The sequence below is a fragment of the Eumetopias jubatus genome, unplaced genomic scaffold, assembly GCF_037043125.1.
Source record: "Eumetopias jubatus isolate StellerSeaLion01/CBP00866 unplaced genomic scaffold, mEumJub1_p1.0 scaffold_9, whole genome shotgun sequence".
Taxonomy (NCBI): domain Eukaryota; kingdom Metazoa; phylum Chordata; class Mammalia; order Carnivora; family Otariidae; genus Eumetopias; species Eumetopias jubatus.
This window is the reverse complement of record NW_028274815.1, coordinates 119704851-119723911: the sequence shown is the minus strand read 5'-3', so window position 1 is coordinate 119723911 and position 19061 is coordinate 119704851. Positions and strand designations below refer to the sequence as shown.

General features: G+C 41.2%; 1 protein-coding gene across 2 annotated transcripts in view; it reads right to left on the bottom strand.

Annotated features, from left to right (window-relative positions):
• The window catches only part of RALGAPB (Ral GTPase activating protein non-catalytic subunit beta), an 82499-nt gene extending 69985 nt beyond the window's left edge, over window positions 1-12514 (bottom strand). For both annotated transcript variants that reach the window (XM_028121874.2, XM_028121875.2), the window contains exon 1: window positions 12282-12514. The gene's annotated coding sequence lies outside the window, so the exon portion shown is untranslated. The remainder of the gene's footprint in view (window positions 1-12281) is intronic.
• Window positions 12515-19061: the final 6547 nt, after the last annotated feature.

Here is a 19061-nt window from a genome sequence, read left to right as displayed (position 1 = left end):
ATTTACCCTACATGGTAAGATAAAGCAGCTACGAACACACTGCCAAGTAGACTGAGAAAAAAATACATCTAAATGTTTTGAGAATGTCCTAAAACAACCTCGTGGCAAGATCAGGTAGGAAGGCAGACCCTGGGAAGCAGCTGTCTGAGCACCTCCCCCAAAAGAGCCGCAGAAGCCCTGGAATGGAACTGGGACAGATGCCACTGTGCGGGGGGATAAAATTATCTGATTTGGTACTTATAACAAGAGGGAGCCCTCCTCGTTCTATGTTCCAGGACAGAAAAAGAGAGCAGAATGAAGCGCCCCAAGTAGGAAAGGAAGACAAAGGAAAGAGTTTACTCCAAGATCCAGATTTTTCAGTCAACAATTTCCAAGTACCTATTACATGCTAGAAACATACCCCTGCAATTTCCCACCAATGTCCTCAAATCAGACACAAAATTCTTTGAGAATATTTCATTCCCTGCAGCAGTGACACACAAATTTCTAACAGTGTAGACTGGAAGTCATGGTGTTCTTCAGAAAATATATTAAGAGCTCCACTCACTGAGCATTTACTGCATGCTACTCATGCAATCATCAAAACACCTCAATGAATAGGGGTGCCTGTGTGGCTCAGTTGGCTGAGCGTCCCGACTTTCGGTTTCAGCTCAGGTCGTGGGATCCAGCCCCACATCAGGCTCCACGCTCAGCAGGGAGTCAGCTTGGGATTCTCTCCCTCCTTCTCCCTCTGCTCCTCCTCCCACTTGTGTGTGTGTATGCATGCACGCGCTCTCTCTCTCTCTCTCCCCGCCTAAAGATAAATAAATCTTGAAAAAAATCCAACTCAATGAATATTAATGAACATTATCTCTATTCCACAGATGAAAAAGCTGAGACAGAGAGGTTTGCTACTTACCTGAGGCTTCAGAGCTATAACATGGGGGAGCTGGGTTTGAATCCGTATCTGTTGGGTTCCAGGGACCATTCTCTTAACCATGGCATGTACTACCTTCTCCCTATCCTATACATTCTCCATGCATGTACTGCTTCTCCCTGTGCTCTATATTCTCCATGAAATGATCTATGTCTACCATACAAATGAAAAACTTTCAGCCACAGAAAACATATCTGTATGAATACAATGTAAATATTACAATCATAAACACCATGCTCATGAAGAGAATCAAGGATGGTTAGCTCTTTCCAATTAATTTCTGTTAACTTCCAACTTCTACTTGTTCTGAAATCTGTATGCCCAGCCAGCAGAGTTTAAGCAAAATACATGGGTACACTTAATCTTTAAAAAGTTCTATCCTTTAAGCTAATTTTTCTTCACACTGGGAAAGACTAGCATTGTTCACTTTTATCTTTAAAAAACCTCATTCCAGCTCAACAAGTATCAGTGTTTTTCAAGAGGATATGGCATTTGAGATTTACAGGCCTACAGAATGACAATGAAACTCCTCAGCACGAAAGTCAGTCATTCGCGGACTGGTCCCAAATTACATTTCTTTCACATTTCCATACAGAGGAACCCACCACCTTCTCTTCCCCTCTTGCATACCTCCCACCCCCAACCCTGCTCAATCTTCTCATCCTCTTTGGGAATCTGATGGACTCTGGGCCCTGGTACCTTTCGGTACCCTATGAGATCTGATGTCCTCCTCTGGATGAAAAGGCCCTGAAAATGAGAAGGCCAGAGAGATGGGCCAGCATCTAACAAGGTACCTACAATGTGAAGGAAGGGTGGATTCGACTATTAAGATTGCCTCAGTTTCCTTGGGTTTATAAGGAATTTCCCCAAAGATATTCTGGTGCCCTCCCCACCCCTCCCAAAATAATGGAAGGGGAAAAAGGGAAAGCTTGATAGGGAGCCATCCCCATCAGGTGACAATTTATATTTCCATGCCACACATTTTTTTCTCACCTCTTCTAGTCAACATATATGGATACATATACATACAGTGCATACACAGTATAATATACATATACACACCATACATAGTCTCTTACATAAATGCACAAGAATATTATACCGCAGGGACTTTTGTTTTGTTTTAGTGTAGTTTTTTTTTTTACCTTTTTCATTTTATTTGGCTTCATGTCCTGTCCAAATAATTCACTTCCCTAGATAGATAATCCATGTTGACAACCTAACATTTCCTCTTGTGTTTCTCTACCCTAACTCAATCATGTTAAAATAATATACATACTTGCATAGATAGGCATTGTATACTTTTCTGTTTTTTTTTTCCATTCAACAATGCCTCATGAACATCCTTCCAACTAATAATAGATTCTTTTTAATGACTGTGTAACATTCCATGGCATGGGTGTGGTATAACTTATTCAACCAGTCTCCTAATGATGTGTATTTACTTTATTTCCCATTTTTTTTGTCACCAGGAAATGATGCAATAAACATATTTGTTCATATAAACACTGGCCTTTTAATTTCTATGGAACAAGTTCCCAAGAATGAAACTATTGGATCAAAGGGCATTTGTTTTTATTGTTAATAGGTCTTGCCAGATTGTTTCCCAAAAAAAGCTGTAACAACTTCCATCTACATTAGGAATGGATGAGAGCCTTTCCCTCCTCTCACTCCCCATCTCCTGCCAGGAATTGCTTGCTTTTTTCTTTCTTTCTTTGACAATTTGATAGGTATGAAGTGAAATTTCATTGTTCTAGTCACATTATTTACATTTTGCAGCTTGAGTCTGGCTTAGGTGGTTTCTGCCTCCCATCTCCTCTATCAGTGTTTTTCAAACTGTGCGTCATGAAATAAATGTAATGGGTAACACTTTTGTTTTTAATTACATGGAATAAGATACACAATAAAGGCATCACACATAGTAAAGGTAAGCAATATTCTGTGAAACTTGTTTCACTTTTCATAAGTGCGTATTTCTGGGTCACAGTGTAAAATACATTTATTATGGGACTAGGTCCAAAAGTGTGAAAATGTAACCCTAAAGTGTTTATGTAGTCTCCCAGATTTCCTGCAAAACAATTGCTTATTTCTTCACACTTAAGTTTTATATTCATCTGGAATTTACTTCTCTGTAAGTGGTGTAGGAAAGGTGAAATTTATTTTCTTGTAAATGTACAGTCAATTGTGCCATCGTCTATTAAAAATACATCCTTTCCCACCAAACTGAAACACCAATTTGTCATATACTAAATCCTCATTTACAAAGGAATCTACTTATGAATCTGTTCTATTCAACTATTTATCTCTTCCCATACCAATGCCATAATGATTTAAATTTAGTGGCTTTATAGAATGTTTTAAGATCTGAAAAGGAAGCCCCCTCCACCTCCCGTATTCTTTTTCAAAACTTCATTGGCTGTTCTCAGACCAAATTATTATATATGTATTCTTCTATATAAAATTTAAGATGATTTTATACAATTAAAAAAATAAACAAAACCTTGCTAGGAATCTAATTGAAATTGATCATTCCACCTTCCCAGCCTCATCTTCTACTGACACTTTCCAACACACATACCCTTCCCTGCAGCTATGGCCAAAAGGACTACTGAAGGATCACTCAAACCCAACAAGGTTTTTCATATCCTGTATCACTGCTCGAGCTACTCCCACTGATTGCACTGCCACACCCCACCTTGATCCACTTTATGAAGTAGTACTCCTTCAAAGAATAGCACAAATGTCCTCCCTTTGGTAAGGCTTTTCTACACTCCTCATATCACCCCTCCTCCATGTGCGTATTTCAGGCTGGTCATATCAAGCTTCACATTAACTTGTTAGCCCTGTAAAGATATCTTCGCCATAAGGGTATCAACCTTTTCTGAGTGGAAACCTCACTTCCTAAATCTTTGAGTAGTTCCTAGCATGCAGTAGATAGTAAATAAATGTATTAGAATGTTAAGGTTTACGAGTGGGAAACAGGAAGACATTAGAAAGTTCCCTTTATTCCACTGAGATGTCTAAATTTTGCATGCCACACGCAAATACAATTGGAAAATGTCCATTTGTCTTATGCTATTAGTTTTTTTTAAGATTTTATTTATTTATTTGAGAGAAAGAGTGAGAGAGAGAGCCCGAGAAGGGGGAAGATCAGAGGGAGAAGCAGACTCCCCAATGAGCAGGGAGCCCAATGCGGGGCTTGATTCCAGGACTCCTAGATCATGACCTGAGCCAAAGGCAGATGCTCAACCAACTGAGCCACCCAGGCGACTCTATACTATTAGTTTTTTAAAAAGTAGTTAGATGGTTTCCAAATAGCTAAAGAATATTTAATTAATATTTAGCATGCATTCCAGACAACACACTATTGGAGGATAAAAACTGTTTCAAATAAAAACAAAAAAAGGAAAGCTAGCTTTCCAACTCCATTGCACACATAAGAATCATGGAGGGGCAGGGCAGGGGTGGTGGTGGTGCTGCTGCATATCTCTAGGCCCTATCACTAGAAACTGAAATTCGGTATAGGTCTACCTTGGGACCTGGGAATAAGCATTTTTAAGAAACAGCTGCTATCCCTCCCAATTCTGAAAAAAAGACAGGAGTACTATTCTTTAAAAACAACAACAACAATACTGTGAAAGACGAATCAAAACAGGTTTAATAGCTCTTAAATTCTTAAAAACTTAAATGTAAGAAATTTTACTTCTTTACATGTATTTTTAAATAATTAAATGTAAGAAAATGAAACAAGGAGAAAGGTATAGAAAAGATACAGTGAAAAAGTTTAACTTAGCTATTAAAATGTATATAACAGAAAAAAACATGCTAAATTTTAACAAAATACACAGACAAAAAGTATTAAGATAAAGATGTGTGTTATAATTACAGGCAAATTAAATAAAACAATGAAGAGAAAATAACATTGGAAACAAACATGAATAAAAAAAACAGAGCAAAGCAACAAAGATATTGTTTTGTACCTATTAAACTAGCAAAACAAGTGATAAAAGTCAATTCTGATTAAGAGGTAAGGCCAACAAGACACACTCAAGAATTTAAGTCAATGGTTTTCAATACAAAAGAACTGCCTCCTAGAGGCAGTTTAGAAATATTCAGTGCACTTCTGGTTAACACAATGATTGGGGTGTGCTATTGGTATTTATGGGCAGAGGCAGGAAATCTAGACATCCTGCAATGCAGGAGACAGTCCTGCACCATGAACAATTGTGCTACTTTTCACATGACTATCAAATGTCTGCCAGAAAATCATTCTGTCCTTAACTGTCTAAACCTAGAAATGTAACTCTATTTTATACAAAAATACAAAATATTTTGTGCTATTTTAATATACACTGAATTTTCCAGTAATGCAATTGTGTAAACTGCAAAAAGACTGAACCTTTTATGTTTAGAACCTTACCATACAAAGAATTGTTTAAAAAAAAAATTGTTGACCATTTCAGAAAAATCACATCACCGAAGGCCATGCCACTGGTGGTATCTGAGCTGCTGATACCACACACTGCTATCGGGAACACAATCACAAGAACTACATACACACTTCTGTAGCCCTTATTTCAAAATGTCAAATATACAAGAAAAGAAAGTCGCTTCAATAAATGGTGCTGGGAAAATTGGATATTCACATGTAAAAAAAAATGAAACGACCCCTATCTTACACCATTCACAAAAATTAACTCAAAATGGATTAGACTTAATTGTAAGACATGAAACTCCTAGCAGAAAACATAGGAAAAAGGCTCCTTGACATGGGTCTTGGTAATGGATTTTTTGGAAATCATACCTAAAGCACAAGCAACAAAATGAAAGATAAGTAGAACCACATCAAACTGAGAAGCTTTTGTACAGCAAAAGAAACCATCAACAAAGTGAAAAGACAACCTACTGAATGGGAAAAAATACTTGCAAACCATGTATCTGATAACGGGTTAATATCCAAAACACACAAAGAACTCATACAACTCAATAGCAAAAAAACCCCAAATAATCCAATTAAAAATGGGCAAAGGATCTGAATAGACATTTTTCCAAAGAACACATATGAATGGACAACAGGTACATGAAAAGGTGTTCAACATCATTAGTCATTAGGGAAATGCAAATTGAAACCAAAATGAGATATTACCTCATGCCTGTTAAAATGGCCATCGTCAAAAAGATACAATAAATGCTGGCATGGATGTGGAGAAAAGGGAACCCCTGTACACTGTTGGTGGGACTGTAAACTGGTACAGCCACTATAGAAAAAGGTATGAAGTTCCTCAAAAAATTAAAAAAGAACTAGCATATGATCCAGCAATTCCATTTCTGGGAATATATCCAAAGGAAATGAAAATGCTAATTCAAAAAGATAATCTGCACCCCCATGTTCATAGCAACATTAATACATGGAAACAACCTAAGTGTCCACTGATGGATGAATGGATAAAGAAGTTGTGGGGGGGTGGGTGTGTGTGTATAATGGAATATTACTTAGCCATAAAGAAACAAGAAAATTCTACCATTTCAACAACGTGGATGGACCCTGAAGGCATTATGCTACGTGACACTAGACAGAGAAAGACAAATACTGTATGATCTCACTTATATGTGGCATCTTAAAAACAAACAAACAAAAAACCCCCAACAAAATTAGAAAAAGAAATCAGATTTGTGGTTACCAGTGATGGGGGCTTTGGGGAGGGGAAATTGGAGGAAGGTGGTCAAAAGGTACAAACTTCCAGTTACAAGATAAATAAGCACTAGGGATATAATGTACAACATGATGACTAAAGTTAACACTGCTACAGGACATATAGGAAAGCTGTTAGGAGAACAGATCCTGAGTTCTCATCACAAGGAAAATATTTTTTCTTTTTATTTTATCTACAGAAGATGATGGATATTAACTAAACATATTATGGTAAGCTATCCGAAAGACATCGTGGAAGTTCAGAGGACAAAAGATTACTTTTGATTGAAAGAAGGGCTGAGCTGGAAAACAACAGGATAAGATCAGGGAAGAATGAATGGGGTATTGAAGGAAGGTTACGATTTTAACAGAGATAAGAAAATTAACTGAATAAGAGTGAGAGTAAAAAGAGGCAGGTAGAAAAGAAAAATACGAAGAAGGGCGCTTGCTTCAAGTAGCAACAAAGAGTACCAGAAACTAAAAACCTAGAGTGGCAGAAAAAAAAGTTGTATGTAGAAGGGATAAGATTTCAACGATAAACGGTGACCAATTTTGAAAGAGTATGAATGCTAGGATTGGAGATTTAGAATTAATTCAGTAAAAACTGGGGCAGAAAATGAGAGAATATTAACTTTATCATAGAAATGATACAACAAAAACTAGAATTTGGTCTAAGTGTCCAAGACAGGCTGAAGGGACAATAGAAAAGTAAACTCCAGTGTAGCTAATATACTGAGGAGGAGGAGGGAGGGGAGGACGGGGATAAGGCAGGGAGGCCCGGGCACTGCAGTGAGAAAAGAAGACATAACTGAAGTTAGATAATTAAGGGCTCTGACTGCTAAGTTAAGGATCCTCCCCAGATAGGCTCAGTCAGCTATCACCCTGAGCTACTAGCAGAGAAGTCTCCAGAAGTAAATATGACAGGAGGAAGGAGAAGATGATGACAATGCTCCCCTGCAGATCACTTAATTTCTTCCCAACTCTACGTATCCATTTTCTAGGTAATCTCCCTGGAGGTTTCTATCATCAGGTGACTGTGTGCCGGTAACAGCTTATGGTTTGTAGGTACTACTGCAGAGTAACATGAAGGTTTGGTCTAATTGACAGATTACCAAAATGATCGACACAGTGGTAGTGGTAGACGCACTGAGACCACAGCCAGACATTAATTACATCAACTGACTCAACCAATATTTATTGCATGCCTTCTATACACCATGCATAGGAAATAATAACAGTGAATAAATAAAATCCCTGTTCCCAAGAAGCTTCAAGTCTAATTACAGAGAAATTTTTTTTAAAACTTCATAAAGTAAATCCAGACATCAGTTATTTCATGAAACAAATGAATTTATTAAACACCTGCTATGTATCAGGTATTGTCCTAGGTATAGGTATGCAGATATAAACAGGACACGATGGCTGCCCAAGGGAAGGTTTCATAGTGAGGAAGACAAATCTGTGACAACACCAGAGTACTGCAGTATTCAACATTAAGATTAACTGACATGGTGAGTTTTGAAGTCAGCATCAAACAAGAGAAAAACATTGCCTGATAACAATGTACCTTTGCAAAACTGACCATTTTGAAAGAGCTTTCACATGTTATTTCATTTTATTCCAATAACAAGCCTAAAAAGTTCAGTAAGACAGATATACTAGACACACTAGGTGAGGAAACAAAAAAGGCTATAACCTGCTCACAGTCACATCAAGTGACAATATAGCTGGGACAAGAAACTCCACCTTTTGCTCCAAAGTCCACTGCTCTTCCCTTTTGTCTGGCTCCATACCTCAACATTATGACCTTGGACAAGTCACTTGGCATTTTTTGTCATAGTTTCCTCATCTGCAAAACAAGGAGAACACCTGCAGTACCTACCTAAAGTAACTCAGGGGAAGGATCAAATAAAGTGACATTAAGTCAACATACTTTAAGATGTACAAAGGCAAGGTAAACATTATCAGGCATGCCTTGTTTCTCTTAGGAAAAATAGGGTACAGGGTGCCAAAACTTTGAGTAAATAAATGAACCATGCTGGATTTTAAAGCACACATCGCTCTCAAGGTCACCCATATAACTTTATGACAAATAAAGACAAAAGGATTATAGTTCACATGTCTGTTGTAGTCCCATTGACCCTACAAGGCAAATACCAATCAAGTTTCATCAGAAAGGAATGTATTCACCTATACACCAGATTCTGTTGGGGATCCTATCAAACACCTGAATCACAAGAAAGAAAGACATTCCTCCCTAAAAGGGTAAATAGGTAGTTTCTGCTAGTCTGTTTAAAAAAAAAAAAAAAAAGCATGAATACTATGAATACCCTGCCCGCCCCCCACCAGTACCACCACACTTCTCATCTTTTATGCCTTTTATGCCTGCTCTGTCCAATACAGTAGCCATATCCACATGTAACTACTTGCATTTAAATTAGAAATTCAGTTCCTCATTTACATTAGTCACATTTCCAGTGCTCAGTACTCACATGTGGCTAGGGGCAACCATATTGGACAGTGCAGATACAGAATAGCTCCATCACTGCAGAAAATTCTACCCAGCAGAGCTGACTTAGATACTATACTTCCATTTTTATTACAACTCTAACTAGACTATAGACTCCTTGAGGACAGAGGCTGTGTCTTATTTATCTTGGTATCCTCAGCATATAAAGTACATGTCACACAACAAGCATTCACTATACATCTAATTGAGTATCTCAAATATAGCAGACTACTCTGTCATTTCCCCAACCCCAAAACACACCACACACAAAATAATAACAAACAAGACATCCTCTCACGTGGGGCATGGAGGTGGAAGGAAATACTGCATGCAGGAAGGAACCTGCTTTCTAGCCCCTGATGTGCTAGAACCCAACCATGTAGTCTTGGGTAGTCTTTCTTCACCTCTAAACACTTAGAATTAAACTCCATGTACTTTAATTCTAAAACTTTAATCATCTTGTACCAAAAGAAATCATGTATTCTATCCAAAAGGTCTTTACACATGTCAGAAAACACATCTGCTAACAATGATGAGTATCTCAAATTAAACAGAATCCATTTCTAAGTCTCAGGCTATCTTGATTGGAGCCACTTTTGGTCTTTAATGAACATGTGAAATATTCCACCTTTACTTTGGATATCAACTACAGAGTAAAACATCAGGCTTAAAGATTTAGTTTCTTCCATGCGCTGAGGCCCGAACTGGATACTCTGTCCATATCTGATCAGAAAGAAACAAGGGCAAGTTTCTTGAGTATCTGAATTTAACAAGAATTGTCCCATCAGTTTCTCTATTAGCCTTAGCCTAAAAATTGACAAAACAGTCCAAAACAGAACGAAGAGAATCTTTCTATAACAATCCTTATCCTGTAAAGAATGTCTTTTATAAAATGTATATATTTTTATTTAGTCCACATACTTCACCATATTTAACTGCTATAAAAAAAATCTTTATTGTCCAAAAATCTCTTCATAATGACCTTCACACACATATTCACTCATTCTCTTTTATAAATTTTACATGGTTTGAAGACCAGCCAAGAAGAAATACAATCTGAATTACTGGCCTGCCTTTCTTTAAAATCTGTAAATACGTTGGGCAATAGCAGTTTGGGCATTTTACAATAAATATATACTAAGTTTGTCAAATCCTCTGACATCAAGGTTTTAATCTTCATTAAGTACTACTTATGTCATCTCTCCTAATGAACAGGATGAACTACTACTAATAGCCAATTCCATCTACTAGCATTTATCAAGTACCAACAAGGCAATAACATTTAGTAAATGACAACTAAACACTATTTTGGACAATGAGGTAGGGAACATATGCAAAGGCCTAAGGACAATTAAAGGTCTCCACTGCAGAACTGATCATATCTGATTATGATAAAATCCGATTTAAAAACAAAAAATCAACCAATGTTGATTACATATCATCCTACATAGTGCCTTGCCAGTGTGAGAACTCAATGTGTTTGTCCAACTGCTGGATGGATAAATTAATGAACCTAACTAGAGTGTTTCTAAGCAAAAAGAACAAAACTCTATAGGCTAAGAACTACCAAACACCTTTTGCAAAAATGGAAATAGAGAAGAATCTGTTTAGAGCATTAAGTCTATGACATAGAAGAGACTCAAACATGCCAATCAGTAAAACCTGTGTAAGTCTATATCAAAACACTGGGAGGAACAGAGATCAAAAAAATACAGTTCAAGTTGCTCATAATCCAGTAGAAGAGACAGAAATGTGTTGCATTTGTCTCTTCTACTGGACACAGATAAAGAATTGGTAAATTCCATTATGATGATGCTAAAGAGCATATAAGAACGACCCAAAGTGGTTGAGTGTCACAGACATAGGCATCCCGAAGGGCATGTTGGGAGTTAGGCAGGCAGAGACTGGAAGAAAAAGCTCTGTGCACGTGTATAAGAGAGAGCAGAAGTGTGTGCGTTTGGGTGGAGTGGGGACAAAGCATGGAGGATAGCCTAGGCAGAAGAACAGCATATGCAAAGATGACCCAGAAGTTAAAGACACTAGACCCGTGAGTACTGTATATCCAGGAAAACTGCAAACTAACAGTTTTACATGAGATGCATACACTGTAAAGGTACAGCAACTCAGAAATCCTGTACAGAAAGTTACTTTCCATCTCCAAGTGGCTTTCAAAGTGGGGTAGTCACTGGGCCTAAAGATACGATCTTTGCAAGTGGAACTCGAATTTTTAACAAACTCCCAGATGATTCTCCTACACACTTAAACTGCAGACGCACTGAAACGTCTTCTGAGATACAGGGCTGCCCACCCCAGCAGTTCCCAAAGTTTGCTACACACTCGAATCACATGGGGCTCCTTAAAAAATACTGACGTCTGACTCCCCCGCTTCCCCCAAACATTCTGATTTAATCGATCTGGGTCTGTTGCCTAAGCTTTGGGAATCTTTAAAAGCGGCTCCAGGTGACTTTAACATGCAGCAAAGTTGGAAGAGCCACTGACCTGGAGTCAGGCTGCCTGGGTCCAAATTACCAGCTATGTGACCTTGGGCAAGTAAGTCACCAAACCATTCAGAGCCTCAGTTGCATCGTCAGTAAAATGGGGATAACCCTCCTACCTTACAGGCTTGTTGTGAAGTTAGATGTGGCGAACGTAATGGCCTGGCACGATGCCTGGCGTGTAGTGAGCGCTTAACAAGGGTCTGCTGTTTATTCTCGTTATTAACTCTTCCTCACCCGACTGTCACTGTGCAATGGGCAGCATCGTCCCCACAGGACGGCAGCAACTCAAGCAACCCTTCTGCTGGACCAAATTCCTCGCGGAGCTGTCTAGCTCCGCTCCAAGACCCGCCCCCTCCCCCAGGTTGCCAGGAGAGCGCATCGCCCGGCCCGGACAGCTCCCAAGGGCTAGACCCGGTCGGAAGAGACCCTATAGAAGCCGCCGACTCCTCCCCCAGCCCCGAGTCAGGGCCAGGCTCCATTGGACCCCGGGGGTCCCCCGAGAAAGGCAGAGACGTGCTTCCGAAGGCAGGGCCCTTGGGGCACCCGGGCCCGAGAGACAGATTTGGCCGTTCCGGGACCGCCCGGAGGGGAGGGGAAGGGAGGGGAGGGGATGGGAGGGGAGGGGAGGGGAGGGTCCGGCCGCGACAGGGAGGGCCGTCCGGTTACCTGAGGCGACGGGCGGAGCCCGCATCGCTGGGGCGGGCGCCGCCGCCGCCGCCGCCGGCCGCACTCGGCCTTCCGCCTCACGCCACCCGCGCCATAGTGCCGGTTCTTTTGCTGCCCAGGCCGGCTGTCCTCAGGCGGTCGGTCCGTCCACCCGTCAGCGACTCTCCGAGGGCGCCCGGGGGACGACGAAGGCCGGTCAGGCCGGCCGGCTGAGCTCTGCTCTGGCAACTTCCGACTGCCAGGGGCGGCAGCGTCAAATAACTCCCCGAACCGACTGGACCACCGCGCGTGCGCGGCGCTCCGGGTTAGAGACTTCTGCGGGTCCGAAGCCGCGGCGTCAAATAATTCCCGAGACACGGCGCCGGAAGCTGCGCGTGCGCAGCTATCCCAGATCGCCGCGCGGGGCATACTCCCTCCTTCCTTTCCGGATCAAGTGAAGTGGGAGGAGTAAAGTGACGGCTGCACCTACCTTGTCTCAATACTGCCGAGGGTGTGCTCCACCTGCATCCCTGTGAATCAGTCCAGAGTTCCGTGTTTTCTGTGCGGACGGAGTGAAGGTTTCTCTGCAAGATTTTGGGTCCTACCCAGGTTCTAGAAGTTTCTCACATCCCACCATTACATCACCCTTTCTTTGAAATGTTGCCGTTTTCCCGCTGCTCCCTTATTACCTGGGCATAGCATTAACTGTAAGAAATACTCAGTTCCAGGCCAGGAGCAGACCACAAAGATGAATCAGACATCAGAGCCTCTGGTTGAGGAGCTGAGGCTGACACAGGCGAGAAGACATAAATAGTGATAATAATAGGAGATAACGATTTGAGCACCTATGATGCACCATAGATTATGTAAACATTACCACTTTCAATAATTTGGTTTCAGCCTTAACGAAGAAAATAATAAATACCTTTAAGTAGGTACAGCTCAAGTGCCTTGGGAGTGTAAAGGGGGAAACTTGGGCTGAGAGAAGAGGAGGGAAGCCACGGCCTTGAGACTGTCCTTGATATTTAGAGAAGACAGGATCAGGGTGTTGAGTAGTGCTGAAGGCATGGTGGTCTGAAAAGGGCTGAAGAGAGCTGAGAAAATGCTGACTCCTCCTTACCTTCGGTTAGAAGAGACCACGAACTGATACTGTCATAAGAAGGATAAAAGAGAAGAGTGTTTCCTCAAGACCTTGCCAGCAGCCCCCCCCCCCCAAGCCCCACCACGGGAAAGTTGTTAGAGGAAAGAGGAACAAGGAGTAAGAATGTTCTAGGACAGGAATGGGGCTATATCCAGGACACTTTGTGGATCAAAGCAATGCATTTCAATTAAACGCAGTGTGACAGACACTGTAAGAGGATCACTCAATATCTATTCCAACCACGTATCCCTTGCCTTTCAGAATTACAGAGACTGGAAAGCAAAGCATACCATTCCCAACCTCCCTTGCAGATAGGAATGGTAACAAAACGAAGTTTCTGGCCAATAGGATGTAGACAGAAGTCCAAAGGGAGATCTTCCCTTCCAGAATAAAAAGGAAGTCTTTGGAGACATTGGTGACCTTCACCTTTCCCTTACTTCACTCATGGAATTCAGGCACAGCACCTGGAGGTGCTGCAGTCATCTTGAGACCATGAGGAGGACTGTGCTAAGGAAGGTGGAACAGAAAGACAAAAGAAGACTGGTTCTTTTTTTTTTTAAGATTTTATTTATTTGACAGAGAGATAGTGAGAGTCGGAACACAGCAGGGGGAGTGGGAGAGGGAGAAGCAGGCTTCCCGTGGAGCAAGGAGCCTGATGTGGGGCTCGATCCCAGGACCCTGGGATCATGACCTGAGCCGAAGGCAGACATTTAAGGACTGAGCCACCCAGGCACCCCAGAAGCCTGGTTCTTTAGGATATATTCAAGCAGCTGCACAAACCCTGGACTGCCTTCCTGTTTTATGAGGCAGGGAAAATCTTCTTTAGATCAGAGTTTGTTGAGTTTTATGTTACTTTCAACCAGACTCATTTCTAACAATATTGAATATCTGTAATATATCAGACAGGTAAGGGCTGATCATGAAAGTGACAGATTGAAAGAGCAACAGATGGTGGGAATTGGAAAAGTGACAGACACAGGACTAGGAAGCTGCCCGAAAGCTCTTAGGGAGAGAACAAAAATGCATCTAGTTCCCCCTTAGTGACTTCATTTCTGGAAAATTCTGACTCTTAAGTGAAAGCTGTTAAATGAAGACATATATGTTTCCATTAATTTTAATGGGAAAACAAAAAAAATGTTCAATTCCAACCCAAGACACCGAAATATTTTAATAGAAAAATATATCAATGGAATAATGCAAATAAAAATTATATAGGCAATAAATAATTTTAAGTCAAGAGTATGGCTTTAAAAAAAAAAGAGTATGGCTTTTACATAAAATACAAAGTGTAAGAACTATTGTACTGGTCCGAAGATAAGATTTAATATTTGGTGGGGGTTGGTGGAGAAAAGATGCAAGAGAGTCATTCTTTATTTTTTAAGTAGGCTCCACACCCAATGTGGGCCTTTGAACTCACAACCCTGAGATCAAGAGTCAGATGCTCTACTGACTGAGCCAGCCAGACGCCCCAAGAATCATTCTTTAAAGGTAATACATTTCTGCACCTTTTTCTTTACCATTTTTTTTAATTTTTGAGGGCTTCACTTAAACCAACATAACAATAAAGTTATAACCTACACACACACACACACACACACACACACACACACACACACACACACACCTGTGGGGGAAGAAAAGACTAAACATAACACTTAGAAACACGTGAGGAAAGTGTTTCAGACTGTGCAACAGACTGAGGAAACATGAAATGCTGTACAGAGGGAAACCTTATGGTTTCTCCAAACACAGTGCCCAATTCAAACATGTTCCACATCATAATTTCTAACTAGAAGAGTAGAATAAATTGGGAGAGTGTCTTCCTCTGAAACTGTTATGTCAGAATATCACTTTGTATTGTGTACTTATATACTGTGTATTAAAAGGCATTGCTGGGGCACCTGGGTGGCTCAGTCGTTAAGCATCTGCCTTCAGCTCAGGTCATGATCCCAGGGTCCTGGGATCAAGCCCCGTGTCGGGCTCCCTGCTAGGCGGGAAGCCTGCTTCTCCCTCTCCCACTCCCCCTGCTTGTGTTCCCTCTCTCACTGTGTCTCTCTCTATCAAATAAATAAATAAAATCTTTTAAAAAAAAAAAGGCATTGCATTCAAAATAGGAAAAATGGAGTTATATTAACCTCTTTTGGCAGAACTTTTTTCCCCAAAGTTGGCCAGATAGATAGATAGATAGATATACAAAACCCATCTCACAGTTCTTACAATGTAACCAACACTCTTCTTCCTGAGAAATGGGATCCATGTTCCCTCCTCTGGAGTCCGGTCATGACTGTTCTGGTCAATGTGGCAAAAGGAATATTGTGTGGCTTCTGGGACTAGGTCATAAAGAGGATACAGCTTCCACTTAGCTTACCCCCTTTTGTAATACTCATCCTTGGAACCCAGTCACCATGTTGGTAGGAAGCCCAGGCAACACGAAAAGACCATGTGGAGGTATTCCCGCTGACAGCTTGAGCTAATGTCTCAGCTGGCAACATTAAATGTCCAGATATGTGAGTGAGGAAGCCTTCAGATGATTGCAGTCCCCAGGTTTCACGCCACCGTACCTGACACCAAGCAGAACAGGGACAAGGTAATCCTGTTGAGCTCTGACCAAAGAGCAAATTCATGAGCAAAATAAATATTTTTAATGTTTTAAACCACTAAGATTTGGGGTCAATTGTATGCGTTAATAGTAATTAAAACACTTTCAAGAGCCATAATTAAGAAAAGTTATTAACAGATGTATGAGAGGTATATCATCTGTAGCCAATTTTTTTTTCTTCTTTTTCAAAATATACAGAACTAGTTTGGGGTAGATAATGGTTGGGAAGACCAACTTCTACTTCTCTTGAACTTAAGACAATACTGGCACAGTGTAGGTACTCAATAAACATTTGTTGGATGGATGGGTAGATGTGGGGTTGGTGGATGGATAGTGGATTAAAAATTCATTGGCTTAGCATCTAACCTTAGACTTTCTTGCTCTACTGTTAAGTCTTAAGTGAATAATATCTGGTGGCTACTGGTAGTGCCATCATTAGACCTAGGTAAGAGGTCCCCTGCCCCAGACCCTGTGCCTCAAGGAGTGCTGCATTTTGGATTGGTATTCCTCAAACTTTTCCAAGTGCCCCTCCAAGGCCAACAATGCCACCTTTGTAGGGCGCCCCAATCCAGACCAGGCCCCACATGGGTCCTGTTAGCTAGAAATTTCTATCTTGAAGTTTTCTAAGCCTTACTCCAGTGGTTGAGAGTGGCCAGAGCCAGAAGTGCCATCCAGGCAGGGTGATGCACTCCCAGACCAAGTCCATCCCCTGTGAGTCTCATTCTTTATTTCTTCTCTTTGAAGAGCTCTTCAACCTTCTGTCTCACCCCCCTCCCCATCACTTATGTGTGAGGTTGACCAGATGCCTTGAAGAGCTCCAGGACTTACATTTATGGAATCATTCTGGAGTCTCAAGGCCAGTTCTTGTTCCAGGAGGACAGCCTGGCGAGGAACTCACCCTTTTTTTTTTTTTTAAAGATTTTATTTGTTTATTTGACAGAGAGAGACACATCAAAAGAGGAAACACAAGCACAGGGAATGAGAGAGGGAGAAGCAGGCTTCCTGCCGAGCAGGGAGCCCGATGCGGGGCTTGATCCCAGGACCCTGGGACCATGACCCGAGCTGAAGGCAGACGCCAAACCATCTGAGCCACCCAGGCACCCCAGGAACTCACTCTTATTAGCAGAATTTCTTTCACCAGCTTGTGTGAGATTGGGCTGCCAAAATGGTGTTGGCATGCTGATTTTGGTGACTCTCACTCACATTGAAACCAGGGTGAGTAGGACTCTGAGCTACCAACAGTCCACTGCAGATGCTTGAGCTTGAGTTGCATGATGTGGGCCCAAATGTTGGTCTGCACCTCTGTGTTCAGACCATGATACTGCTCTGACCTACTGCAGCCAGAGTGATGGGGGAGGGGAGCAGCAGGGATCCTTTACTCCATGTACTCTGCAGTCCCTTCCTCAGCTGGCCCTCAGGGTGATCACCTCACCCCTTTTGGCAGGAGTTGCTATGCCTATCTCCTCCAACGACTTGAAATGTTGCTCTGCAATACCAATGTGCTCTTCCTATTGATGTACTTTCTTGCCTATGATGGACTGATGGCATGGTGTTCTCATTGTCTTAAGCCATACAGAACAAAGGTGGATGTATCGTGTATGAATGGGACTGCTCTTCTTGCAGATCCCTTTCCTGTGCTCCCTGCTAGTGGTGGTGTATAGAAAGTGAGTGTGGTCAGCATTAAAAGCAATCACATTTTAGGAACACAGTGATTATTGCCTGAAGAGTTCAAGACATGACTGGAAGATGTGTTATCCATGTTTATGAAACAATACTCCAAAAGGTAAATTTAACATGACCAGAAAATAAATTATCATTCATATTTTCCTGCATATTCTGGGTAAGATTTGTATTTGTAGTTCTCATCAGTGAGTCACAGTAAAAATCTCTGGGTCCTTGGAAGCAAGTATATCGAGACCACCACTCATGGATGATGCAGCATCGTGAGTAATAATATACCAAGCATTAAATAAATCTGTTAGGAAACTACAAAGTTGGGTTATATTGCCTCAGTACTAACAGGTTCCAAGTAGCATATCTCTTTTGGCAGTAGGAAATATGAAATTAAGCAATAATGGCACATTTTATAGTAAAAAACATGAAGGGAGGTTCTTGGACTTGAACTGGAAGAGATGGCGCCTGGATACTACCAAGAATTCTCATGTGCCCTGATAGGACAATAAATACAGTCCCAGCACCTCCTCCTTACCCATTATTCTAAATCCCCATCGATGAATCACTATATTCCACATGGGCCCATGAATTTTGTGACATATATTTTTAAGCAAATTGCTTATATGGAAAGGAGCCATGCAAAAAACATTTCCTCAAGGTCTTGCACATAAAAGGGCTGCCTTGGTTAGTATCCTCTTCCCCCCGGTAGGCCCCTCGAGTTCCCATGAGCTCATTTCCTCCGCTCTTTTATTTATTTTTTTAATAATTTTTTATTGTTATGTTAATCACCATACATTACATCATTAGTTTCTGATGTAGTGTTCCATGATTCATTGTTTGTGCATAACACCCAGTGCTCCATGCAGAATGTGCCCTCTTTAATACCCATCACCAGGCTGACCCATCCCCCCACCCCCCTCCCCTCTGAAACCTTAGTTTGTTTTTCAGAGTCCATCGGCTCTCATGGTTCGTCTCCCCCTCCGACTTACTCCCCTTCATTCTTCCCCTCCTGCTATTTCCTTCTTTTTATTTTCTTAACATATATTGCATTATTTGTTTCAGAAGTACATATCCGTGATTCATCAGTCTTGTACAATTCACAGTGCTCACCATAGCACATACGCTCCCCAATGTCTATCACCCAGCCACCCCATCCCTCCCACCTCCCACCACTCCAGCAGCCCTCAGTTTGTTTCCTGAGATTAAGAATTCCTCATATCAGTGAGGTCATATGATACATGTCTTTCTCTGATTGACTTATTTCACTCAGCATAACACCCTCCAGTTCCATCCACGTCGTTGCAAATGGCAAGATCTCATTCCTTTTGATGGCTGCATAATATTCCATTGTGTATATATACCACTTCTTCTTTATCCATTCATCTGT